This window comes from Pygoscelis adeliae, unplaced genomic scaffold, assembly GCF_000699105.1.
Source record: "Pygoscelis adeliae isolate BGI_AS28 unplaced genomic scaffold, ASM69910v1 Scaffold38, whole genome shotgun sequence".
Taxonomy (NCBI): Eukaryota; Metazoa; Chordata; class Aves; order Sphenisciformes; family Spheniscidae; genus Pygoscelis; species Pygoscelis adeliae.
The window spans coordinates 7,513,070-7,538,248 of NW_008825614.1; the positions used below are offsets into that span (position 1 = coordinate 7,513,070).

General features: G+C 41.3%; 1 protein-coding gene across 1 annotated transcript in view; it reads left to right on the top strand.

The window, feature by feature from the left end:
- Positions 1-3,205: 3,205 nt before the first annotated feature.
- EPS8 (epidermal growth factor receptor pathway substrate 8) overlaps positions 3,206-25,179 on the top strand; it is a 142,828-nt gene continuing 120,854 nt past the window's right edge. Inside the window, exon 1 of the mRNA XM_009332850.1 lies at positions 3,206-3,271. The gene's annotated coding sequence lies outside the window, so the exon portion shown is untranslated. The remainder of the gene's footprint in view (positions 3,272-25,179) is intronic.

Genomic DNA, 25,179 nt, shown 5'->3' on the forward strand with positions numbered 1-25,179 from the left:
GTTTGCCTGAACCAAGCTTCCCTAGAAAGGTTATTAAAGAAATAGTAGCTTCTGTAATTTCGTATTAATCAACTAAGCACAAGCTCTCCAATAAAGGAATCGACTAATTACTTCTTAATGTTCCACTGGTGCAGAAGGGGGGTGGAACAAAACCAAAACCAAACACATTAGAGGGTTTGCCCAAAGCTAATTTTTGGATAGCAGACCCTAGGTTCCTAGTTCAGTTAGAAGTTTATAGAATGTCCCCAACATGTTTAGACCAAATCTATCTCACCAGTTTTGAGGCCGTTATGTTATTCATAGATTTACCAGTCAAATAGTAGATCTGAGTTTAGAACAATTACATTCACTTAGTTTACACTGAAAATGGTCTAAAAATATATATAATCTTTTTATAGCACAAAGGATGACACATTTAAGCAGAATATTTTAAAACCAGACACATCCCAAAGAAACTCCCAATCAGACTACAAATTACTTTGGGACTAGAAGAATCTCTATGCTTATTCTTCAGATCCTCTGGCCTGCATTGTTTTCTAGACAGGACCATGTTTAGCCTTTATGCAAAATGTTTTCTATAATTTTAGCTAAGCAGCAAATAAATACTTTCCGTGTTTGGGATTTCTGTTTTCTTTTTTATAGCATAAAGAATGGAGGAACATGGACCGATAGCCAGTCTCTTTTGTTTCTCTCATTTGCTGTGGATTCCTCTGGATTAACCTTCCAGTATCAAGCAGCTAATCTTAAATCCCCAGGCTTGCTGCAGCCAATGCTGTACAAATTGAACACTTGCCCATCTATTTTCAATACAGCCTGAACAATGGCTGCATGGTTCTGCAGGTTTGTTCCCCGCACCGTGCCTTCCATCCCGTGTACACCTGCAAAGGAGATTGCAACTGGCTGGGGCCACGGCGTTTGGCCGAGTTCCACGCAGGAAGGGGGGGTGTCAGCAAACAGACTCTGCTGGGTCTGCCAGACGGTTGTGTGAAAGTCGTTCGTTGTGTGTAAGTCATTCTGCAGGTTCCCAGCACAGAAAGTATCTTTAGGCTATTCTACAACAGAAGGAAATTCTTTGGCATATTTCGTCTTTTCCCCAAACAGAAATATGTTGATGAAATGTCTTCTTCATCCCCTGTGTTACAATGTTCTGGTTTCCTATCTGCAGCGATATTAGCTTCATAATCATATAAAATAATTTTATAAATGTCCATACCTACTGTACACATCCTGAAGAAAAGTTGATAAAGCACAGAAATAGAACTTATTCTTCCCAAATCTTTCTCTCTGTCATTTATTCTTCTGGTTTCTCTGTTCTCATCCTCACGTCCCACTTTCTTTCCACGTTCCTCTTTATTATCTCTGTTCCTTTTAAATATTTTCTTCCCCCCAAAATATCAGCCCACAGTGGTCTTCTGCATTTGTATTCTGTCCTTTGTTAAAGGGAATTGGAGCAGGGGGTGGTCTTGGGCTGCTATCCAGGAAAGAAGGGGGAAGAGAGGCACTGTTTACCCCTGCCAAGGACTGAAGCAGTCCCCAGCCTTTTCTTTAATAGCGTCTATCATATTCCTTTCTGCCTCTCACGGGGTAAGCACTTTTATATATAAATTACTATTATTATTTACCCAGGGAGCGTGTGTATGGTTACTGGCACGAATGGTTTGGAAATGTCAGTTTAGATGTCAGTGTTCTGTAAGCATGCATTCACAGGAATGACCTAGGTGACCTCTCCATAATCTGATTCTTCAAGGTTTGAATGTTTGTTGGAAACAAACTTTCTGTTAACAAGATCAGTGTATGTTATTGCTTGTTTAGGTACATAAAAGTGGACTCGACATCCCCCCCCCCCATTATTTCACAAGTTTTTTTGCACTTTACTGTTTCATGGAGGACCCTCTGGGCTAGAAAAAGTAGCAGAGACAGCACCATTAGAAGGAGACGCAGTGTGACGAGGGGCTTTGCCAGTTCAGAGCCGGGAAGGGGAAGTTGACTGAACGGCTTTTCTTTTTCTCTTGCCTTTTTTTTTTTTTTTTTTGAAGGGGGGTTAGGGGGGCCTCCTAAGCAATCATGGAGTGAGGCCCCACCTCTCCCTGCCTGATCTGCAAGCTCGGGTTACTGTCTCCTGTCTGGTTCAGGGGAGCCTCATGCCTGCGCGCTGCCGGCTGCCTTCAGCTCCGAACCTGCCCGGGAGCCCGGCAAAGTAACAACAGTTTGCAGAGCTCAGACCTTATTCTCGGGAAGGTTTGCTGGAAAACACCAGGTCAAACATGGACTAGCATCACTTTAGAAGAGATTCAGCGACCGAACCGCTGCAAACAGTAGCTGAGCAATGTCTTCCTTTCTTCTTTTCTAAAAAGTGTTTGGGAAAATCCGCGTCCTTCCTGGAGAAGCTGTCAGGGCCGCGACTCTGGCAGTGATGGCTCTGACTTCACCTGCCTCTGCAAATGAGTCACGGAGTGTTATAAAAAGCAAGGACCTGCCAAGTCTCATTTCTTGGAACTGAGTGGAAATTTCAGCAGGCAGCTGCTCTTTCATTAGTTTATACTTTTCTTCTGCGGGTTTCTTGAAGAGGGCCTGGAATCACAGAAACTTTGTAGCATAAAGGACCTGTTGCTACGTTTGGATAACCCTGGCTCAATCCTGGAAATGGCTATGTGTTTGGTCTAGATCTGATTTTGATCTTCACAAGGAATCTTGGTGAAGCCTGGAAGAAGACTCGGCAACGTAATTAAGCAGGTTTGTAAGTCTTTCAGGACTGGCAATTCAATCCTATCAAAAATCAGGAATGGAACCTCAAAAATCAGATTAGCTCTCCTGTATACTACCTGAAGGGGAGTTCTTTTCATCTGTCCGATGCTGTTGAAAGATTTATGTTTTCTAGCTTTTCTCTGGAGTCACAAAAGACAAAAACTTGTTTGAAAGTGAAATCAGTGAAAACCGAGATTCTCAGGGAACAGCCCGATTTTGGGAGTGGAAGTGCCTCATCATAGAAATCACGACCGTGGCGACAGCGTAGCGTCAGGACTTTGGCTACCTGTAAGCATACCGATAGTATCTGTGCATGGGACTATTCCCCTGTGCTGAGAGAAAGCCACGTGTAAGTTGTCAGGGTCAGGAGGAATGTGGTGCCAGATGGAAACAACATAAACAGCTGGGAGATTTCATCCGTGATTTCGAGTGAGGACGGGAGACTTTTGTTCTCGTAGCTGACTCCTTCCAAAGGCGGTTTAGATACACCTACTTCTTCGGGGAAGGATTTTGCTTTGGAGTCTTGGTAGGTTTTGTGTGGGGCTTTTTTCCTTCTTTTTTTTTTTTTTTTTGGTGAACGCTTACGATCACTTTGAACAACTCCCATATTTCAGCCCAGCTCCGGGGAGCTGCTCATAGTACCTTTGCGTTTCGCGAGTCCCCTGTAAACCTCCTCCTCCTCCTCCTCCTCCTCCTCCTCCTCCTGCCTCACCTCCTACCAGGTGACTTGGCTTTCTCTCCTTATTGTGGCATTTTTTCCCCGGCGGTTAAGCTGGCTTTTCCAAAGGTGGCGTGTATTGGTGGTAGATGGCGAAGGGCAGCTGTCGGGTGGGATAATCCTGTTGCGTGCCCGTGTTTCTTTGGTGCTCTGCCCGGCTGTCTTCCTTCTCCTCCGCTGTTCAGCCCTTTCCCTCTCTCTGCTAACTTTCCCTGGCGTTCTTCCTCTTTCTGCCCCCCTCATCGCCATGACACGCGCTCCCTTACGCATCGTGCCAGTGCATGAAGGACAACCTGGGCACACAGTGGAAAACAGGTTTGTGGCATTTTGTGGCATGATCTAAGGTGCTCCTACCCCCTCCCCCCCCCCTCATAACTTCAGTAGGTCTGGGTTGTATCCATGAAAAGTGAGACATTGCAGGTTCCACCTAGTTTCAAGCCAGCTAGTTGCAGGCAATAAAAGAAGGGTGGAACAAGTTTTTCTTGAGGATGTCTTTTGGGAACCAATCCTCCCACCCAAAAACTGTGCTTTGCCTGGCTCGTGGGGCTTGTACCCCGCCGAGTTATAGACATGTAGCAGTATGACCTTTGGTGGAGTCTGCTTTGTTTACTTAAAGTGAAGTACTGAAGATAAAAGTATTACTGCTCTGTGTTGTGTCTGCTGAAGTATTAACTAAATGACGGCTCTGGTGTGTCTTTGCAGTGTAGACCATATTTTAATTGTGTCTCTCCATCATCAAAAATGTGGTCCTCCTCCCTTCCTATTGACCATCTTTCTTCTCGTTTGTGATTGTGCAATGTCTATATGTCAGCTACAAAAATTGCTTACATGGGAGAACATAAAAATGTCCTTTTTTGTTGTTAGCAACCGGAAATTCTGAATCGGCATTGTGTAACTGGTCTCCTTTCCATGGAAATGCTGCAACCTGCGGCCGCTGAGAAGTGGTCCTCTCCTGGGCCGGGCCTGAAATGGGTTGGTCGTTTCCTCCCAGTGGGCTGTGGGGACTGCAAAGAGCTTACAGGGTTTCCAAGGTGTAAGGGAGATGGAGCGTATCTCATCTTGATTCACAGTGAGCGTAGCATTATTAGCATATGGGTATTGTCAGGTAATGCGATACTGTGCTCAGGGCTCCACAGAAGCAGGTTGGGGCTGCTGCTTGCTTTTACTGAGGGAGGCTGTGGAAATACAAGTGGCTTTGGACTTCAGTTGTCCAGCTGGCTTGTATTGTCACATACTCATAATGGCTGCAGTATCGAGTTACGCCTTCTCATAGCTCAGGATGAATGTTTCTGATTGCGTGTAATTTTGAAAGCAGCCAAAGTATCCCATTAGATTTAATTGGAGAGAGCTAACACCCCACAAGCAGCAACACCCAGTAGTGATTAGGTGCTAGGTTATATATAGTGATAATAGAGAGGGCACGATTGATCTAAAGATACTTACTTCTGCTGTGAAATGCACAGACAGAAAAAAAATGCAGAAGTTTTGCACTTGGTGACAACTAAATTCGTGAAATATGATTGATTTTCTTTCTGTCCATAGCCTAGCTGTAAATGGCAAATCAGTCACATTAACTGCTGCATTTTTTTTTCCCCTGCAGGTGAAAGCTTATTAAAATCTAAACATCTGAAGTCAAATAATTGGTGCCCTGAGGGTCAAAATAGATTAAATATAGAAGAACTTTTCTCTTCTGCTACTGCAGTGAGATAATGGAAGACTTCAAGTCCACGCACTGAGGACTGAAGTGCTTGCGAACTTTGATTTCAGTGTCTAGCACTTGTTGCTCTTATACTCCTAATTACAATTCCTGCATCACTCCGTCTGCTTGAACGGTGAATGACTGGTCAAAGGTACGAGATTTTCTTGAAGACACAGCTTTCAGCTGTGCCAGAGAGAAAAATGGAGCCCTTTGGTCTGTGACCCCTCCAGACTCTTCTCTCTCTGCTGTGGGGCTTGTGGCCAGAAAGAAAAGACGCTTAACACCTCGGAGCTGCATCGCCTATGGTACGGTGTGCGTGGCCCGATCCTAATATCTCCACTCAAAGAGAATTGGAAAGGTGCTTTGCTTGTGTGTGTGTTTTCTGCATGTGCGTAGCTCTGTTTCTCACATTTCCTTTGAAACCAGGATTTCTTCTTGCTTTCTCACTTAACAGCACCTGGTTCTGTGTCCCCTTTGTCCATAGGGATTGAGAGTTTTCATCGTTCTAGTCCTGAGCTGGGTTCCCAAGGAGCCTAATCAACACCTCGTGACTAGATACTTTTAACTGATTTTGAAGCCTCAGTATTTGTTTTGTGGTAGAGAGAGCAGCATGATGCCTGAAATACCCTTTTTCCTCATAGTAGGGCCATACTTGCACAATTCCTGCTAAAACCGTAAGTCACTAAAAATACCATTGGTAACTAAACTAACAGTGCAGTTATATATATATATATAATGAATTTTCACATTGGGGGAAAAAAAAACAGGACTAAGAAGCTAATTTCTTGTTTTCAGTGCTAGTTCTCTTGTTTTTCCAATATTAAATGCTTTGCGTTACCAGAAACTAGAATTCTTGCTTTCAGGGAAAGCTGTAGCTGCTGCCATTTTATCTCAACCACAGAGTTAGACTCTGATTCATCCATCGATTTATTCATCCAACACACCAATTTTCTCATAGTTTCGTACAGATCTTGATTTAACCCTGATACCTAGAAATTTCAGTTTCCCACCCTAGGTCTCAAGCTAGATGATAGCTGTCATCTGAATTTTACATTTTGCCGGGAGCTTCAGCTGTTACTGCAGTCCTGAGTGACTGCTGGGTGTCTCCCTTTTGTGCCTACAGATGAACTTAGGTGTAAAGTCATTTAAAGTTTCATCTAAGTCAGTGAGACTATTTGGTGTGTGTGTAGAAAGGCATTTGCATAACTGTTTACAAAGCAGAGCTCTTTATTCACTGAAAACGGAAAGCTAAGACAAGGTGTCTTTTATAGCGTTTGATACTCAGAGATCCTACATGATTCTGCTTGTTGCCTGGTGAGGTTAGTCACAGCCTTCTTGGAAAGACCATGGTGATGTGGGAAGAAGCAACCTTCACATCTGTTTTGTGGGGAGAGATTTTTTGGGGTTTATTTTGGTTTTTTTTTTTAATTGCATGTCATGGACACTGGGGGGATAAAAAAATGAATCAGTTACAAAGGAAAACGTTGTTAGCATTAGCTTTTGAGGACCTCTTTTCATTTTGAGCTGTGACCATGTGATGTGACAATCACTAGCACGTGCCTTAGATTTTATTCTGTAATGTCAGTTTTAGTAAAATTTTTAAATATTAGCCAACTCAGGGCCTTGAATGCTACTGGTTGAACACTTACAGTCCTTTCTTCCCTCCCCTCTCTATGCCACTGTCTAGGTAATTAAAGTTACTCACGCTGTGAATCTCCACAGGATTGAGATCTAAAGTGGAAATAGTAAATTACAAATTACTTTCTTTGCATTATTTCTGAATAGACTTCAGCAACCTTATGCATTCTGGATAGATGAAGTTAGCAGATGTCTCTAGCTTCAATGGTGCAGGGTTAGTATTTTCTGTGGAATTTGTACATCTCTCCTTAAGTTATCCATTTCTGTGGGGGTTTCTGTTGTTTTCTGACGCATAACAGGTATCTTCATTACTGACGCTGTGACAGGGGATTCTACTTGCATTTGTTCTTAAAGCTTCACTCAAGCTGGCATTTTGACCAACCATGGATATTGCTGTGTTCTCTATAAACTACAGAGGAAAAAAAAACCTGCTATAAAACCCTGGGTTGCGAAATGATGAACCCGTTGTCCTCTAATACTGGGAAACCTTTGAGTATTTCAACAGAATATTTAGGAGAAACTCACTGTTTTAAAAATGGTATCTGTTGAGTGAGGGTAGCTATTATGGATGTTCAGTAACTTAAAGTAGGCTTTGTACAGATAACTTTTTTTTTTCTTTTCAAGAATGCATTGGTTTTACGTGAGACAGAGGATTTGTCTTTTAATAATCCCAAATGTTACCATTTCTGGATTTTCTGGATTTTATAGATTACTACTGCAGGTAAGGGAATATCTGACTTCTTTCAAGCCTTCCATGAGCACAGAGGAGCTGTATTCAGCTGACTTAACTGTGAAGCTGGCGTAGCTGGTTCTTGGGGCAGGGGGCTGGAATTTGCTGTGGCTGCTGGATGCTTCAGACTTAACCTACTGCAAAAGTATCACTGTGAGCCTTATTGTCTGTAGCTCAGGAGTGCTTGTAACGGGAAAATACAGGGATGACTCATGGGGTCTTGTGTGTATTATTTTGATTTCTGCTCCTGCATGTAAAAGCATTTTTAAAGATTCGACCAAGTAGAAAAGCAGGCACTAGGCTTGCTGCTTCTCCCATCAGTACTCCCTTCTCCTCCCCCTTGCCTTCCAGAAATTGGCTCAAGTGCAAAGAGAAGCTGAAAGTCAGATGTTAGCAGTACCTTTTGGCTGTTTGTTAGTATAGGTCCAGACTCATTAGGAAAGGGAAACGTTATTTGACATACCCCCCCAAATCAGCTGCCCAAAACTTGGCCTAAAAACCATGAGAAATACATGAGATCACAGAAGTCCGTTCGCTCTTCGATACTTGCAGATGCCTGGTGAGATACAAGATTATCCCAATTTTATCAATGTTTTAACTTTAGGTAGAATTTGATGTTGCTGCGATTTGTTCGCTTAATGCTCCTAGTGACTTGTGTTTCACCTGAAACGTGAACTTTGGTTGATAAGCACTTTCTTTCATTCTGGGGTGGTTGAGAGGGCTTAATGTTAATTCAGCCCTCTGAATGCTCCTTTCATGAAGACTGAGGACTCTGCTCTTCGTTCTGATGTACTCTTCCTTCTTCCGATGCCACTGCTCTTTTTGCTTGCTTCCTTCCACAGTGTGTCTGGGGTGTCGTCTTCTCTATTTCCTGAGTCAAAGATCTCTTTGTTTCCAGTGTAAAATATAATTTGGAGTAATTAGCCTTGAGAAAGCTTTCTTTTTCTAATCCATAAGGGATTTAACACTTGGTGTTTCAGGGAGTGAGGTGTCTGGTTGATACAGGGATTTGGTAAGAGTTCAGTGCCTTTGGGAATCCCAGTGTACATCATAAGAATATTTTGAACGTGCAGTTCTATTACTCAGAGCATGTGAATGTGAAACCTTTGTACAAAGAGTGAGACATTCATCTTGTGTGTTGAGTTCTTCACTGTGACTGAGCGCATATGACAATGGTATAGCAAGGACTATGCAATGAAATTGAGTTACATCACGAGGAGTTTGTGATATCAAGTTGTAATAAAATTCAGCTTGATGATCTTCCGTGCCATTTTTAAAATGGCATGGAGAAGTCATCCATTTATAGATGTGCCTCTAAAGTAATTTACAGCTTTGCACAACATGTCTTGAGAAGCCAGTGAGTGCATTATACTGCCTTCAGTTGGAGAGATAAATATACATCTATGTTTCACATTCAGAACTGGGTGGCAGGCTATGTATTTAAATATACATTTTTCTTCTTCTTTCACTTCAGTGTCGTCTCAGGCTCGCTTTTCCCGAAGTGGAATTACTTACTCTCTTCTCCACTTCTAGCGTTATTTATTGCTTTGCAATTCTTCCCATGCTCTCGCAACCTTAGTGTAATGTTTCTTCTCTTCCGTCTCCTTCTCTTCCTGTATTTAGGGATAAAGAATTGTCCAGGGGTGAGGGCAGAGGTCTGGGAGGTAGGAGGGTGGAGTCTGTTCCTATTTTAGTTGCAAACATTGTTATGGCTAATAAATCCGGGCTAACTGGTAATTAGCCTCTTAGTGCTATCTCACGTACAGAGGGCAGGACAGAGTGAGGAATCTGGACTTTGTACCTTGGTGTCCATTATGTAAATCACCCCTGTGTGACGAATGTCCTACCGCTGCTGAGAAACAAACACAACTTCTCCGTTGCAGTCACTGTTTCCCTTCTTATGGCTGCTCCTGTGCTAAAGCACTGCTGTGTTTTGAGCCGTGCCTTCAGCTTTGGTCTCAGCTCTTCTCCTTGCTCAACCTGGCCCCTGGGTTAGCTCTTAATGTTTTCCTTCCTTCTCCGCTTGCCTGAGCCATGTTTCTCCACTGTCTTCCATATTCTGGTCCATCCTGCTCTTGAGTCTCGATACAACTTTAATCTCCTGTTTTATTTTTTTCTCCTCCTTTATTTATTCCCTAAGTTTCCCCTACTCTTTTTGTTTTGCTTCACTCTTCGGTTGCGCATAGTGGTCCATCTGAGTGCACCCTCAGTAAGTTTGCAGACGACACCAAGTTGGGCGGCAGTGTTGATCTGCTCGAGGGTAGGAAGGCTCTGCAGAGGGACCTGGACAGGCTGGATCGATGGGCCAAGGCCAACTGTATGAGATTCAACAAGGCCAAGTGCCGGGTCCTGCACTTGGACCACAACAGCCCCATGCAGCGCTACAGGCTTGAACATTGGAACAGGCTGCCCAGGGCAGTGGTTGAGTCACCATCCCTGGAAGTATTTAAAAGACGTGTAGATGAGGCGCTTAGGGACATGGTTTAGTGGGCATGGTGTTGTTGGGTTGACGGTTGGACTCGATGATCTTGGAGGTCTCTTCCAACCTTAATGATTCTATGATTCTATGATCTCCAGCTTCGCAGAATGCACTTCATGCCACTTCTTGCAGTAAAGTTTTTCCTTTCTCACAAATCAACTCTTTTTTCCTTTTTGTGTCATTAGTATTTATTCCAGTGTCTTCTGAAATGCATTTTGGTCCATTGATCTCAGTGGGACAGTTCGTATGTAAAATTACATGGGTAGTCAAGTCTTTGTGGGATAGGACTTTAAAAGTAATGTCTTCTCTAAAGGTTTAACGCTGTGTATTTTGTCTAGGCAATAATTTTAAGCTCACTTCAAGCAGTTCTAGAGCTCAAGACCTGAATAGTAGGTGTTAGAGTGTGTGTAGGCATTTGTTTTCTCTGTGTGAGTAGGGTGTCTAATAGACACACAAAAAGTCTGTTCAATCAATGTCTTACTGAATATGAATGTAAAATATTCTCGGAAGTGCCTTCAATACGTGGTGGCATTTGTTCTTTTCTACTTAGAATTTAAAGTTTTTCTCAGTTTTTATATTAAAGCTAAATGTTGACATGCAAGGAAAAAGAAGTGTTCATATGTTTCTTAAATAGTGACAGAGCAGAATACAGCCCTGGAGGAGAAGCAAGCTGCTGTTGAGGCCCAGTCTTGGCGGTGACCGATTGAAGTCACAGTTTTGTGCAGTTTATAAACGGTTTGACTCCTTCAGAGGGGCTTGGACTTCCAGGTTGGAGGTTTGGCAGATGAGATGGTTCTACTGGCCTGTGCAGTCCAGTGTTTTGTGGTCCACAGTGGCAAGTAGCTTAGAGCAGTGGGCAGCAGTGAACTTAATCTTCCCCGGGAAAGTGTTTATTGACTTTTTTGGAGGGGGCGGATGCGCAGAGCGTGAGAGTTAATGTCCCGTCGGATTCTTTGAGTATTTTAAGCCGTACTTTTATAACTCTGGAAGTTCTTATTGTCCGAAGAGATCTCCATTCCCTTTTTTAAAATCATCTAAAGATCTTGATCTTGGAGACAGCCATTTTGTCTCTTTGCCTCAGTTTTCCTATTTATAAAACAGAAAATGTATCTGTCTCTCAGGAGTTCTGTGAGGCTTATTTAGCAAATGTTTAGACAGCCTTTTGAAGATATGAAGCACCATATAAATGCTAAATATTATTATTATTATTACCACCAGCTGCTTTGTTGTAATTACAATAATAAAAGTTTCAGTGCTGATGGTTGTATTATTGTTGCTCTAGATACAGTTTTCGTGAACACTGGAGACATTCAGGGTGGTGGTAAAAGTGATGGTTCAGACCATAGTGAGGTACAATGTGTGGGAGAGTGCAGATGAGAGAAGCTGTGCTTCCAGGTATGAAATAATTGTGAAAGAATGAAAAAAAAAAAAAAGTAAAGAATAAAACTTCTGCAGTATGCCCGTCTTTACAAGCCACAGGCCTAACTGGGGGGTGGTCTGTGCTGTGCAGTGTCTCACCTGATTAGGGATGAGCTGGCAGCAGTTGCATCCGTGACACTGGCATGTAAAAGAAGGGATCTTTTAGAGATGATTGATAATTGGTAGTATAGGAAAAGAGACGTGGTATAAATCACAATTAGCCTTTAGGATTATTTTTTTTTTAGGTCTACTTTTGTAAAACATCCATGAGTTAATGCTGAGCTATTTTTATTAATGTTCTTGCGCTTATCTCGCATAACCAGCTTGTTAAAAGAGGATATGAACACTTTTTAAGCCTCTGACTTATAAATTGTGAGAAAGAGAAAAGAAGATTGATTCCAACAGGCTTGAAGGTAGATTAATTTCTCTTCTAGTTAGCAGAATGAGAGAGGGGGAAAAATTAAACTGAAGACTTAGTGGGCCAGTCGGTTTTAGCCAGGTAGAGAATCATTAGATTTAGCTCTAATGTACAATTTAATTGTAAAACTTTAACCTAAAAGAAAATAAATGCAGGGGAATTCTGTTTTGGTAAATTGATGATAATATCTCCAAGTCATTTCTGCCTGAAGTAATAAGGGTAAGAAAAAAACAAAGTAATAACAAAGGAACACTGAGGAGGAGCAATTATTTTGCTAACGTCTCCTGAGGATCTGAGGGGGTTACTCGGTCACATTATAAGAAGAATATTGTGCTGCTGGAATGTTGGAGAGGATTGATAATCATTGTGCTTTGAAGAAAACTTCTCTGTTCTTTTTACTGTAAACATCTGAGATAAGATGGAAAAGTTTGGAAGAACGCAACGCTGAATTGCTCGTTATGAGAGCTCGATTTGAATATTGTTGTTAGATATTTCTGATGATTTTTAGGGGGTTCTAGTTTACTAAGTTGGGCTGTCAAGCTGCCTATAACAAGTGATCTGTTTCTAATCGTACCTTAATATCTAGTATAATGCTTCTTTAAATTGCTAGGGATGTTTCCTAATAGCTTCTGGATCAGTTCTAATTATGAAGACCTGAATCAATTAACACGTTAGAGAGATCACGCGAATCTGGATCATGGGCAGCATGATTCCATAGTGGCTGCACTGCAAGGACTTCTAAAACAGAAACGATGCAAAGCAGGGAACTGATTCAGTCCTTTATTTGTAAGCAAATTTTCAGGCAGCTTTGAACGTCATTAAACAGTAAGAAGAAAAGGCACCAGCCTTCTTTTTTTATTTTTTAATTTTAGGGAAATCCTGTTTTAAGAACAACCATAAAGTGTACAACCACAAAGTCCTTCTGCCTAGAAATGGAAGCAGTTTAAACACACAGAGGTAGGCAATATAACCCTGAGGCCCATATGGAGATGTCCCAAATACTGGACGGTAGGTTCAGAAAACGTTGCTTTAGCTGCTCAGAATATTTTCAGTAGCAAAGTGGAAGACAATTCATTGCGTTGTATTACAGCTGTTCTCTCTTCATGGTGTGAGACTGGTGACACCTCATTTTGACTAAGAGTCTGGGTTTTCTTGAGGGCTGTAGGAAAGAGCAACTATTCTATGCTCCCTGCAGATAGCCGTACAGCAATTTGATAGGAATTTCTTTTTCTGTTATCCTAGACTGTAACATACAGTAGTATAATAGCTATCTGTTGAAGTACAGAAAATCTACCTAAGGGGCCATCATTTTAAAGTATAATATGAAATGCTGTTTTAATAAGGTTTGCTCCTTGCACATTTTAAGTGCAAGGAAATGTGTGTGTTGAAACCTTGTTAATCCTTCATTTGCACAAAGTATTTGGCTCGTTCCCTAACTGTCAAGGAATTAATGGTGTGCTTCAATGAGATCTAGCATGACTAGACTGTAATTATTTTTATAAGAGATTCTGCACTGTATTTGATGGTGCTTTATGAATTATCATAATAAATAAAACGAAATTGCCGTTGTCAAAACATATGAGCAAAGTAATCTGATTCCTATTGCTTGCGTACTCACTGGCTCACGAAATTAAGTGATTTCCAGTGGACTTCCAGGCCGTTCATACAAGTCGGTGGGGTTTGCTGTGTGTATTGTTTTGCTTGTGCTTGTGACAAGTTGAACAACGGTGTAGTTGACAAGAAGCAACTCCATTGATGAGATGACAACACATTTCTCCTGTACTTCCTCCTTTGGCCTTGTACTTGAAAAGGAAGAAAAAAGGCAACACATACATTGGTTCACTTAATGAATTCAGGTCCTCATCTGAACCGTGACAGCGTGACCTCTGGCAATTATTGTATGGTAACAGGCTTTGAATTAAGTTACTCAGAGGAGTGCCTACAGCAGAGATGTCAGGACAGTGCAGGCATATCCAAGCCGATTTTAACTGTACTCTCCCAGTACCAGGAACCAGGCTACAGTTGCATGGGACACAGTGGACTCCACGCCTCTTGGCTGAGGACGGAGGTCCTTGCTGCCATGGCTAGACTGGGTCCAGTACCCGAACCTGGGTACGGTGTCTGCACCGCAGACACATCCTCCGTTTGCACGCTTTTCGGGAGATCTGCACCTAGCTAAAGCAGACTATATAGACGATAGTATATATTGTTTGCTTTTCAGGCAGATAGAGTCAGTGGGATAAAATTTCAATTTCAGAATACCTACCTAAGATTTTCCCTTTGGTTTATTACAAATATTCATACGGTCATAGCTCCTCCAGATCTTAGCCAGTGACTGGAGGCTTGTTGTACTAGGCACTCAATTTCAAGAGAATTTTATTATTTAAACATTGTGTCTATTTTTAAGTCAGATAATCTATAAAACCTGTTTAAAGCTACAAGGGATCATTACATCATCTAGTTTGACCTCCAGAGTGTATGAAGGAGGAGAGTTTCTGCCCTTCTCTTTCTGGTAGAAAAATATAAAACAAGATTTCTTGTCCTTCCTCTCTGTCCATGATAGACACAATAATTTAAACTGCCTGCCTCTGGCAAACATTGGCATTTTTCACTAAGTTCAGTAGTGAATTTTTAATGGTTCTGTGTTTGAATTGTGTGGTGCTACCCTCTAGATACTGTTGTTTGTGTTTATATATATATTTTGGCACATAGCAAATGCAGTACAGATTTTCTCCTCTGCATATAGATCTTTACCCCCAAACCTCATAAGCTAAAAGCAGATAATCCTAGAGTCTGTACTACTTTCTCTTCATGCTTCACTGTATAAATTGTATAAACTCAGATCACTTTCTGAACCACTATATACTTCTCTGCATAATCATTTTTGGCTCACATGGCAGACTGAGACACTTGATTGCAAAACAGTTTCTAACAGTTAAAGGCTATATTACCCTGTGGGAGAAGTCCATGGAAGTGTTGTGGAGGCTCTTGTAGAGGTTCACCTTGACATTTGAGAGTCTCAGGGCCTTCCTACTGCCTAGACCATGGAGATGGTGTTGTATACCAACTGGAATGTCCAGATGCATGCTGTGCTAGTACTCCCAATAATGCCAGCCAATAACACTTCCGCTCCATGGCCGTGTCTCCCTTATGGCTGCTACTGAACAAGGTTTGCAGATGTCACTTCAGGCAATTTAGTAAATTGAATCCACAAGACTGTGTGGGAACATGTCACAAGTGATGCAAGTCCTCCTTGGTCTTAAAACCTCCCTCACAGAGCTTTAGTGCAGTGACTTCTTTAGGACGTAAAAAAAAGTGCATAGCAATTTTACAGATGACCTTGCTCTTTATGTGCTCCCTGCATGCCTTCTCTACATGGGACTCTTGCTTCCAGTAATGAGGAAATATTCTGAGGCAGTGTTGTTGCCATGATGACATAAAATAACAGAGACTTCCAAGTATTCCCCTGTTCTTACCCTGTGATGCCTTCAGGGATCAACTGACCTTAAAAATGATGCAGATCTGGAGCTTGGGGTCATTTTTGTTGTACAGAAACTTTTTTTCCTAGGCATTGGGATGGTGGTGTTGCACTCCCTGATTAGAAACCATATGTGATTAGCATTCTCGGTCTAAATGTGTACTCTCCATTCTGGACACATATTCCCCCTAGAGCTTCTAGAAATGCACTGAGTCATTGCTCTGGCAGGGAAAAAAAAAGGCAAGGCTTCTGCCCTCTCTTGCTTTTTCTCATTTATGCCTTTAAGACAATATATGTACGTATTCTGCGCAGATAGTTTTTCAGTTTCTTTCCAATTTTACAACAGTTGGGTATTTTTTTTCCATCTAGCTCTAGTGTCTTGCCTAGGAAAACCACATCTGGTTATGTACATATGTCTTCAGCAGTTGATATGTTCCAGACAATGATACAATTCACGTTCTGTGAATCTGATGGAGCGTAGTCTCTGGTGTACAGTAGTACTCAAATGTTTGTGGCTGAGCAAAAAGTCTTCTCCCCCTTCACTGGATGTAGTGAATGGAAATCTTTTGTTTCAAAACTTACCGAGAATTGCCTAAGACCTACCTTGACCGGTTTGAAGGTATTCTTCAGCCCTGTTGTTGGAAACGTTCACTGATAAAGCTTGGTAGCGGTGTTTGTGAAGGAGCTGCCCTCAGCTGCGGGGGAGAGGGTTGATGCAGGATCAAAATCTTGGTCTATAAATACTTATTTGTTCCACTGATAGTAATGGGATAACGTGTGTCTCTGCCTGTTGTTTAACTTAAATGCTTGTGAGATTGAGGCTCAAAATCTCAAATTAAAAAAAACAATGTACAACAAAAAACCAAAACCCCAAGAAAATTCGTGTGCTTGTTTTAGTAATAGAAACTTAATTTGGAAACAATTTAAAAGCATTTGTCGCCATTCTTGTTATTTTTTTTGTGTATTCATCTTAGTGTGAGACACTTCTTTTGTTTGAATTGTGTACTATTTTAAACGAGTGCTATGTTTTCATGAAAACTTTGCTGGGCAATGTCTAACTCCAGACATAAAAGCAAATAAACCAAGAAAACCTCTCTGTTTATCTGAGATGAAAGGGCTTTTTTTAAGAAAAAGAGAGAGAGAGGGGATCTAAAACTACCTAATGGTCTCCCTTGTCTCTCTTTAATGTTCCTTAATGTTCTTCTGCAGTCCTCAGGAATTACTCCGTCTCATTGGTATGTCGCTGGGCTATGAACTACAAAGAACTCTTAAAATGCTACCATCTTTAGACTATATAGTGAGGAGAGGCTGAAAGTGCTGCAATGCATTTTTTCATATAGGTTGATCCTGATTTTACTCTGTTCAGCTGTACGTTTCAGATGAGAGGTGGAAATTCAGAGATTGATGTGAGTGCTTAGTGACAAATAACATAGTTTGGGCACTTCCTGCACCCTGGTGAAGTAAACACGAGGATTAACATCTTGGGTTTGGAGCTGTTCATTTTATAAATAGCTGAGATCTCTTGCGTGCAAGGTTGCCTATTTAGAATTTCAGAAGCTATTGAGTGAAATATGGCAGCTCATCCTCAGTTTTACTATTCAGTATTGCCTCAAACAAAACTAAGCAAGTTTTACTGTAAACTTGTCTAAGCTCTTCTCCATTCAAATCATCTCAATTTCCAGTTGCTTGCTAGGCTGAAGAATCAGCTGTCATGATTTCAGTACTGGCACCGTAGAGGTAGGTGTACTAGCAGTGGTAAGAGATGTGAAGATGAAGAAGTGGGGGCTTGTTGACTGGGGAATGAGCAGAATGGGCTGGTGGTAATGTATGGGACATCATTTCACTTCTGTAAAAACTTCAGTGTGTGTCTGTTGAGAGTTAGGAGAGCCTCCAGGCTCCCCTGCCATGAGGTACTTCAATGTGTTTTCACTCAATTCTTTCTCTATCTAGACTTAACCCTGTAAAGGCTAACAGTTCAATGGGAAGTACACCACTAATTTTCTTGCTTATGAACCCTGTGTTTTTCATAGCATCCACTGTATGGATGGAGCAAAAGAAACCGTTTTTGTTTCCATATATTTTTACAGTCTCCAGATCTTTTGCACTGGCTGCAGACCTGTATTGTTAGCTACCAGACAGTGAAGACCAAAATGACTGTCCCAATGACCCTGGAAAATTAAATCCCCAGCCACGATATCAGGTGGGGCTATGACAGCAGTAGCAAACAAGAGGTCTGGAGTAGGGAATGTCAGTGCTGCCACTTGGAAGACCAGAGCTTGTAGCTTTTATCCCTTTTTTGCAAAGCCCTGGAATTCTTCTGTTATCTTGAGTTTTGTCTGCTAAGTCATGTGAAAACAATAAACTGGCTCACCTCCAGTACCGTGATTTTATCTTGAATTAATAATAAGTTGTCTTTTCTCACAAAGACAAGTACTTTTGTTTGAAACTAAAATTACCTTATCTTCTTGGGGATTCTAACATGTTAGCTAACATGCTAAATATGGTGTTTTTTGTTTTTTTTTTCTAATAATCCTTTTGCTATCAGGCCCTTTGATCTGCCCTGGATTTTAATGAGTCATTTAAAAACAGATATGTATTTTGGCAATTTGACTGTGATGCTCTCTCAAAATGGTAACTGATTTGAGAGAATGACATCTGAGTCTGCCTATGTTTCTGCATGACTGGAAACTGTCACTGCTCATTTAAACTTATTAGTGCTGGACATGGATATGCTGGTTCATCTAAAAGGGATGAAACACAAGGCACCAGCATTCAAATTAAAATGTTGTTCCCAAGAGTAGAGGAAGAGGTGACGGTAGTCATGAGAGCTTGGACAATTAGGGGCAAAAGCTGCATTGTAACTCAAAGAGGTGTTGGGCGCTTTGCCTACAGGTTGCTAAAAGCAGGTTAGGCATTTTTGGACAATTCAAGAAAATACTGTGTTAAGATAAAAGTTTAATAGAAGGATACAGTGCTTTAGCTGAAGACTATGCTATGGAAGACACTAAATTTTGCTCTCAAGAGGAACCTAAGTTGGGAATACTCATTTTGGGGAGGGGACAACGAGCATTTGAGAAATTAGATTTTTAAGAGGGCAGATGCAAAGCTCTGACTGAAAGTTGCGCCTCTGTAATGGCTCTTGAGAGTCCATGCACATGCTGAAGGTATGCAAAATGATTCTTAAAAATACAGACCTAGAGAATGAAGGCCACGACCCTCCATCTGTCTTTAAAGCACCTGAAGCACTCAGGCCACGTGAGCACCGCTGGCACACGGTTGCTTTTCTCATCTAAAAGGGCTGTGAGCCAGAAGAGCAGAAAGAGACAAAAGGAGTCCCCGGGTGACTTGAGCTGTAACTGGCCCTTAACATAACTCTGCCACTGCTCTTCTTACAAGGTGGTAGTGTGCAAACCCATATAATTTCTTCATTATTCTTCTACTCTCTTATGTCTAAATGTATTCCCAGAACAGCGATTATTTTCCCCTACCTCGTCTCTCACTCCCATGCCTAAATACAAGCCCAGAGCTTGCTTGTAATAGGAGTATCTTGATTGACAGTACCTTCATCGTTTGAGACTAGTGGTGTGCTAAAATGAACAACTGGCATTTCAGAAACTGTAAAACTGACCTGACAAAGTGTGATTTTCAATTTCTCCTTTCTTGTTTTTTTTTTTTTCTCCTCCCTTCTCTCACCAAGTTGTAGATGTGTCTTAATTCTGATGCTGTCATGTAGTTAAGTCACTGCTTAACATTTCTGCAACCTATAGGGAACATGCACTTTGAAATGCTTACCTCGTCAGTTGGTAAACAGAACTGAAATGATACAGTTATAAATGGATCTTGTTTTAACCTTTTTCTTTATCCCTAAATAGAGTTCAGACTGCAGCAGTAATACAATGATCTTGTCCGAAGCTGATGGCTGATAGTGCAAAGGTGACTTTCAGGGTGATGGGAATGGTTAGGACAAACTAGATGTTTCTAACAGGTTTGTGACTTCCATGCTACCTCTCAATAACCCATTTATTTCTCTGTAACAAACTAAGAGTTGTGACTGTCGGCTTAACTACCAGCCTTTTTAAGGTAAGCTTACAGTTCTGCCAACCTCCAATGCAACGGCTTGCAGGCTCTTTCTTCTCTTGACAGATAATAATATTGGGAGGAAAAGGAAGTTTTGCAACCCTTAAACTTCCTGAAGAAAATAAAGGCTGTTAAGATTCCTTTACTCATAAATTAAAAACAAAACCAAAAAACTCAATGAATCATAGTTTACAGGAATATCAGCTTTTTTTCTCTGTGATGATAGCTAGATATAATTTTTTTCCCATTTATCCCAAAGGAAGGCAAACTTTGCCGGCTCTTTTGCTGGTGCTACACTTCAGTATTGCAACCGTATTTAAAGGAATAGTATAAAGTTTCATCCATCAGTAAAATGAGGATGCTTCTGAACAATTAATAGAATCCCTTCACATCGGGTTTGAACATTGAATAAAAGGAAATTATGAACCCATTCTAAAAATGTATGAGGAATTTCCAAAAGGCACAGTATAAATAACCAAGCTGGGTATTTGCAGAAATGCTTATAAAGGAAAGCCATTTTCATTGTAGCGAGTAGTCTGCAGCCCACTGATTTGGAAGAGGATGCTACTTCCAATAACAAAATTCATTTCTGTAACACAGTGGTGAGACTTTGGCTCAGATTAAAATGGAAATATTCCCTTATTAAAGCAGTAATGCTAATCAGCGAATGAGAGATCTCTTCCAAGTAAAGTCATCTTTCCTGCATGAAGTAGTAACCTGATCTTAAAGAAAGATCTTACCTGATCAGCCTTTGAGGTATTGCACTAGGCATTACACATTTTTACAACTCTTATGCTAAATAATGTTTTAAAAGGATATGCTTTCATCTAATTGAGGTGTGCTATATGTCAAATTACCGGCTCATGGGGACCATCCTGTTCTCCCTGATGATTTTTTTCACAACTCATTGGGTTCTCGCTTTTGAATATCTGTTGTACATAGGGTTTGACCTTGACCTCCTGGGGAAAAAAAGTGTTTTTCTGATCTTAAATGGAATAATTTTATTTATTTAGCTTTGCTTTTTTCAGGCACTTGAAATAATGATATATCAATAGTTATCTAGTCCATTTTGTTCTCACAATTGCAGTAGTGTACAGCATCAGAAATCTGATTTGTCCTGGAACTTGAAAGGGAAGTTGCTATGGTAACTGGGCACTATATATCCCATTTGGGACTTGAGTTAGGTGTGCACATTTCATTTAACTTTCTAGCAGTCCTCTTGAAATCTGTGAAGTCTGTGAAGTCCAATAAAAAAACCTCCCATCTGGTGTACTAAGAAAAAGTAATTCCTCATTCTGTCTCTGCCCCCCTGTGCTGCATCCCATTTGTGCATGCCTTCCTCCTCACTCAGTGTTGAGTGAGCGACTGGAGATGCTGCTCTGGCGCTTCCCGGGTGCGGGGAGGCGGCAATGCAGGCGCTGGCCTGAGCTGTTGGGCTCTGGTGGTACGGCTCTCCCCCTGTCAGCGCAGTGGCTGTGGGAAGGGGACACCCCAGGAGCTGGGGTGCCGATCAGGCGCAGGGGCTGGGTGGGCACGGTCTGCACCGCTGGGGTCCTGCTACTGAAAGTCACTTTCTCTTCCCCATGCTTTAAAAGCAGGGAGACGCCAGCTGGCGTCCTGTGCCCTGCCGAGGCGTTGCTTCCTTCTGAAGCGCCGCACGGGTAAGAGCTCCCTTCAGAGTTAGTGCCCTGGAGGCTGGACCTTGTCCAGGGTGGTTCAAGCAGCTCCTTTTCATCACCCCTTTCCTAAGAAGGTAACAGAAGTAAAAGGGGCTGCATATGCACTTAAAGGAAAGGAGGAAATCTTGGTGGGGATGAACTGTTAGGAACCATTGTGTAAATATTTTTGCATTACCTAGTAAGAATAATTCCCTCCACTTTGATTTTTATGCTTTTTTGCCAAGCTCTAATCAAAAGAGGCTTGGTTTTTAAGATGCAGGGATCTCCCACATGCAAGAATGTGACGGCTGCTCTCTTTTTTTCTTCTGTGTAAGATGTTCTCTCTTATTTTGGGTGATGTTTTACCACTCATTCTGTGGTAGGGCTGTGGGCCAACCCTGTCAGTGCCCCCAAGCACTCGACAGAGCAGAGCACGGGCTGTATCGCAGATGATGGGCTGGGTGCCTCTCTGAGCTTGCAGCTGGATTGAATTATCATGTTGGGTTTGGGTTTCTTTACAATCTAGCTGAGGGGTTTAGCACCATCTGTGAGCTGTTTGTAGACAGCAGTGGGTCTCGCGTTCTGGAGTACATTTGGGTGAGCGAGAAGAGAGGCTGGAAGGGACAGCAACCTCCATTGCTGATGCGCATTTGGTCGAGATGCGCCCGGACTAATTGATAATGCCAAAAATTCTTTGTAGGAGTTTTGCTCACCGTGGTCAGATCCTGCTAGCTTGCTACATTCAACTTTTGTAGGCTTTTTGCTAGGTATGTTGGGACATCTGTAAATATTTATTCAGTTCCAGCTGTAGCTTCCTCTTGCCTACTTCTCATCATCAGTTTATTTGCAGCATTGAGTGATGGCTGTGGCACCTATGGGTTAAAAAATAAAGAACGGATGGATCTTTCTTGAGCCCAAACTGCCTTTGGGCCCTGCTCATGGTGGGGTTTCTGTGACTTTGTGATAAGTAAGAGGCCATTTTCCTAGTTCAGGGAGTAGAAAACTTCATAGCTTCCATTTGCCAGGATATTGTGAGGTGATTTTCTTTTTTTTTTTCCTCCCAGAAGCACAGTGGGGAATCTAGTTCTCAACTAATACTGCCAGTTCCTCTTTGCCCTTGGAGAATATTCCTCTGCAAATTTTGGGGGTTATTTTTGTTTTGTTTTGTTGTGGGTTTTTTTGAGCCAGTTTTAGTAAACAAGTTGAACTTGCTCAAGGCTAGAGATACAAAGAAATTTAGGTGGTGACTTGAGGCCTTATGTTGAGACATGTTTGCAGACCAATTCTGTTACCAACTTGGAAGCCACAGGTAATTTGTTTTCTCTGTCAGTGTCCCTGAAGAGGAGGTAAATGGAAAGTATTTCAAAAAACAAAGCTCATAGTCAGCTTTCTGCCTTTCCTGGAGGTGGAGGAGGAGGAGTTATTGTGCATGTCCACAGTTCTTTTTTCTTCTCTTTTATGATCTTTGATAGTTGGGAGTGGAGTAATATTTTACATAGTTATAATTAGAAGTCTGTTGATGCTTTGCATCTCAGTCCTGACTTGAATGCAAGTAACCATTCAGTTAGGTAGAACAGGTATAGTTTATACCCCCGGGACACTGATTGAGAATAACTCTGTAAGGCCATAGATATTTCCCTTCCCTCATGCAGATTTAGTGGGAAACTTTTGCCCAACCCCCCTCCTTGTTCTGCAGTCTTGCTTAACCTGGAACATAATGGAACATAACCCCCCAAACATGGGGTTTGTAACACCTTACAAAGGGAAAAATTAAGAAGTACAGAATCTTTAATATTAATCTTTTCTGCCTTGTTGGGTACAAGCTAAGCAGAGAGCTCCTGCATCTGCTGCTGTGTCCCAGTGCTTGTGCTGGGAAGTGCTCAGCTGGGCTTCGTGGCTCAGACGAGAAGTTCTCCGTTGGGCTGTGACAGAGGAATGTGATTTTTCAGCCCTGGTTTTGCAAGGAGATTCACAGTGAAAATAATACCGGAAACTGTCAAATCACAAAGGATTTGCAGATTTCTAGAAAACGATATGCCAAGCTAAAGTTAGATTTTTAGGACCTGTCTAAGCATTGATACATGGGGAAATTATTATTTTCTTTGCCTGGCTAGAGGACTGCCAGCTTTCACACTGTCAAGAAGAATCCACATGTAACCTGAATAACGCATAATCATGTCTCACTGGAACTTAAAAATATGATTTAGAGGGCTGACAGGCTCTTTGTTGTATCAGCATTGTGTGGTTGTAGTGCAAACAAAAATGCACTTCAAGTACCTAGAGAAGAGTTAGACTGAAAAATATGTCATGTTTTTAATTCTGTGAATTGTTATGTCTCTGAGTAAGTCTTGTATGCAAAACATCTTTACTTCCCTCAGGAAGACAGGTAATTAAACATAATATTCTCATTTTCCTGTTGCTGCAGTATTTTTGCAGCTTGGTAATAAGCATTTCTTTTTTTAATCCATCTGTGCCCACTGTGTTTGGTTTTGCCCACTGAAAGCAGTCTTCATTTCTGGCAGTATCATGTAAATCAGTAGCAGTTTGGGGACAAAACTTTGCCATGCTATTGCTACTCACTGCAGGAACAGGGAGGAGGTATTTAAATTCTCAGCTGCATGTTGACAACACCGTGGTCAAAACTTTTTTTCTTGGTCTCTTCAGCAGCCATCCCACCATTGCCGGTATCGGTATAAATAATGAGTGGTTAAAAAAATGAACCAAGTGACTTAAACTCCCATTTCTATAAATATAGCATCTTCCTGCCTAGTTTTCCCTAGAGAATTTGTTCTAATGTTGTTTGCTCTACAGACTGTGGAGTATATTAACCTTACTACTTTCACAAGGGTAGATCGGGGGATCTTGTGAAGTCACTGGCCCAGCATTGCTACTAAGCAAATATTTGCTGCGTTAATTTATAAATGCTATAGATGATAAAATTAAAGCTATTACAGACAACGCTATTAAGCGTTTTTACATTGTAGGTGGAATGTGTCATCTCTCAGTGGAACAGCTACCTTAGTCTCAAGTAGAAGATGATGTGCACAGACTTTATCTTCATTCTGCTGCTGTCCTCGAAGTCATCCTGCATCTACATTAATTTCCTACAAGGAAAGATTTAGAACTTCAAAATCCTGGCTTGAGCATCATTCTTCTGAAGGAACTTAATAAATTGGCAGGTAGCCTTGCCATCTCATGATGCATTTATGCCTTTCAAGACAAAGAATCTTTTCACTGTATGTCCAGCAACAGTGTTATTCTGTTAATTCTTTGCGGAGAATTGCCACATCTTTGTTTTCCTTTGGGTGGGAAAAGAGTTTAGCATGCTCTCACTGAAGAGCCCAGAGTTTGAAGCCACAACACTTATATGAGGATTAACTTTTTTAAGGACTTGAGGGTCCCCATGGAGTTGCCCGTTAATCAAAGATTGAATTTTCAGCCTAATATATTAGTTACATTTGTCCAATTCCTAGAGGGCCAGTAAATCAAATTTATCTTAATTAAATTTAAGCCTGTGATTGGAGGGGCCAAAAAAACCTCATAGTAATTGTAGAGCTTAAAGCTTGAAAGGATCATTGGACAAGCAGACCGTTACTTTTTCTGGTTAAAATGTAAATACGTTTTAAATTCACATTTCTGTAAATACATTCTAACTTGATAATTTTTAGACTCGAGTTAGACTTTCAGTAATGTGCTGGCTACTGTGCTTTTGTCTTCATGGGAAGAGTATTTTTCAGACCAGTAGGTTGAAAGCTCATTTAGTAAGCCTGTCTTGTCATGCTAAGCCTGTAAATTGTTTTGATCAAACTTGCAACTGTAATAGTAATATTAGCAGTAGAAACAAAATGCCTATAGTGGATGTTTCCATATGCTAGAAAGGGGTAAAGCTTAAAGTTATAAAGATGGTAGTCACTTATATGTGTGGTTTTTGTATGTATTCTTAAGTTGACTTAAATATTCCATTTAAATCGTGTGCTAGGAATGTGTGAGACCTTGCAGAATTACTTAACCTCCTGAGGATGTCTGCATTTTAACAAAACAGACGTCAGTTTTGCATCTCTAGGTCTATTGATTGTTTCTGAGGAAAACTGTTCTTTTAATTTAAATCCAATAGAAACTT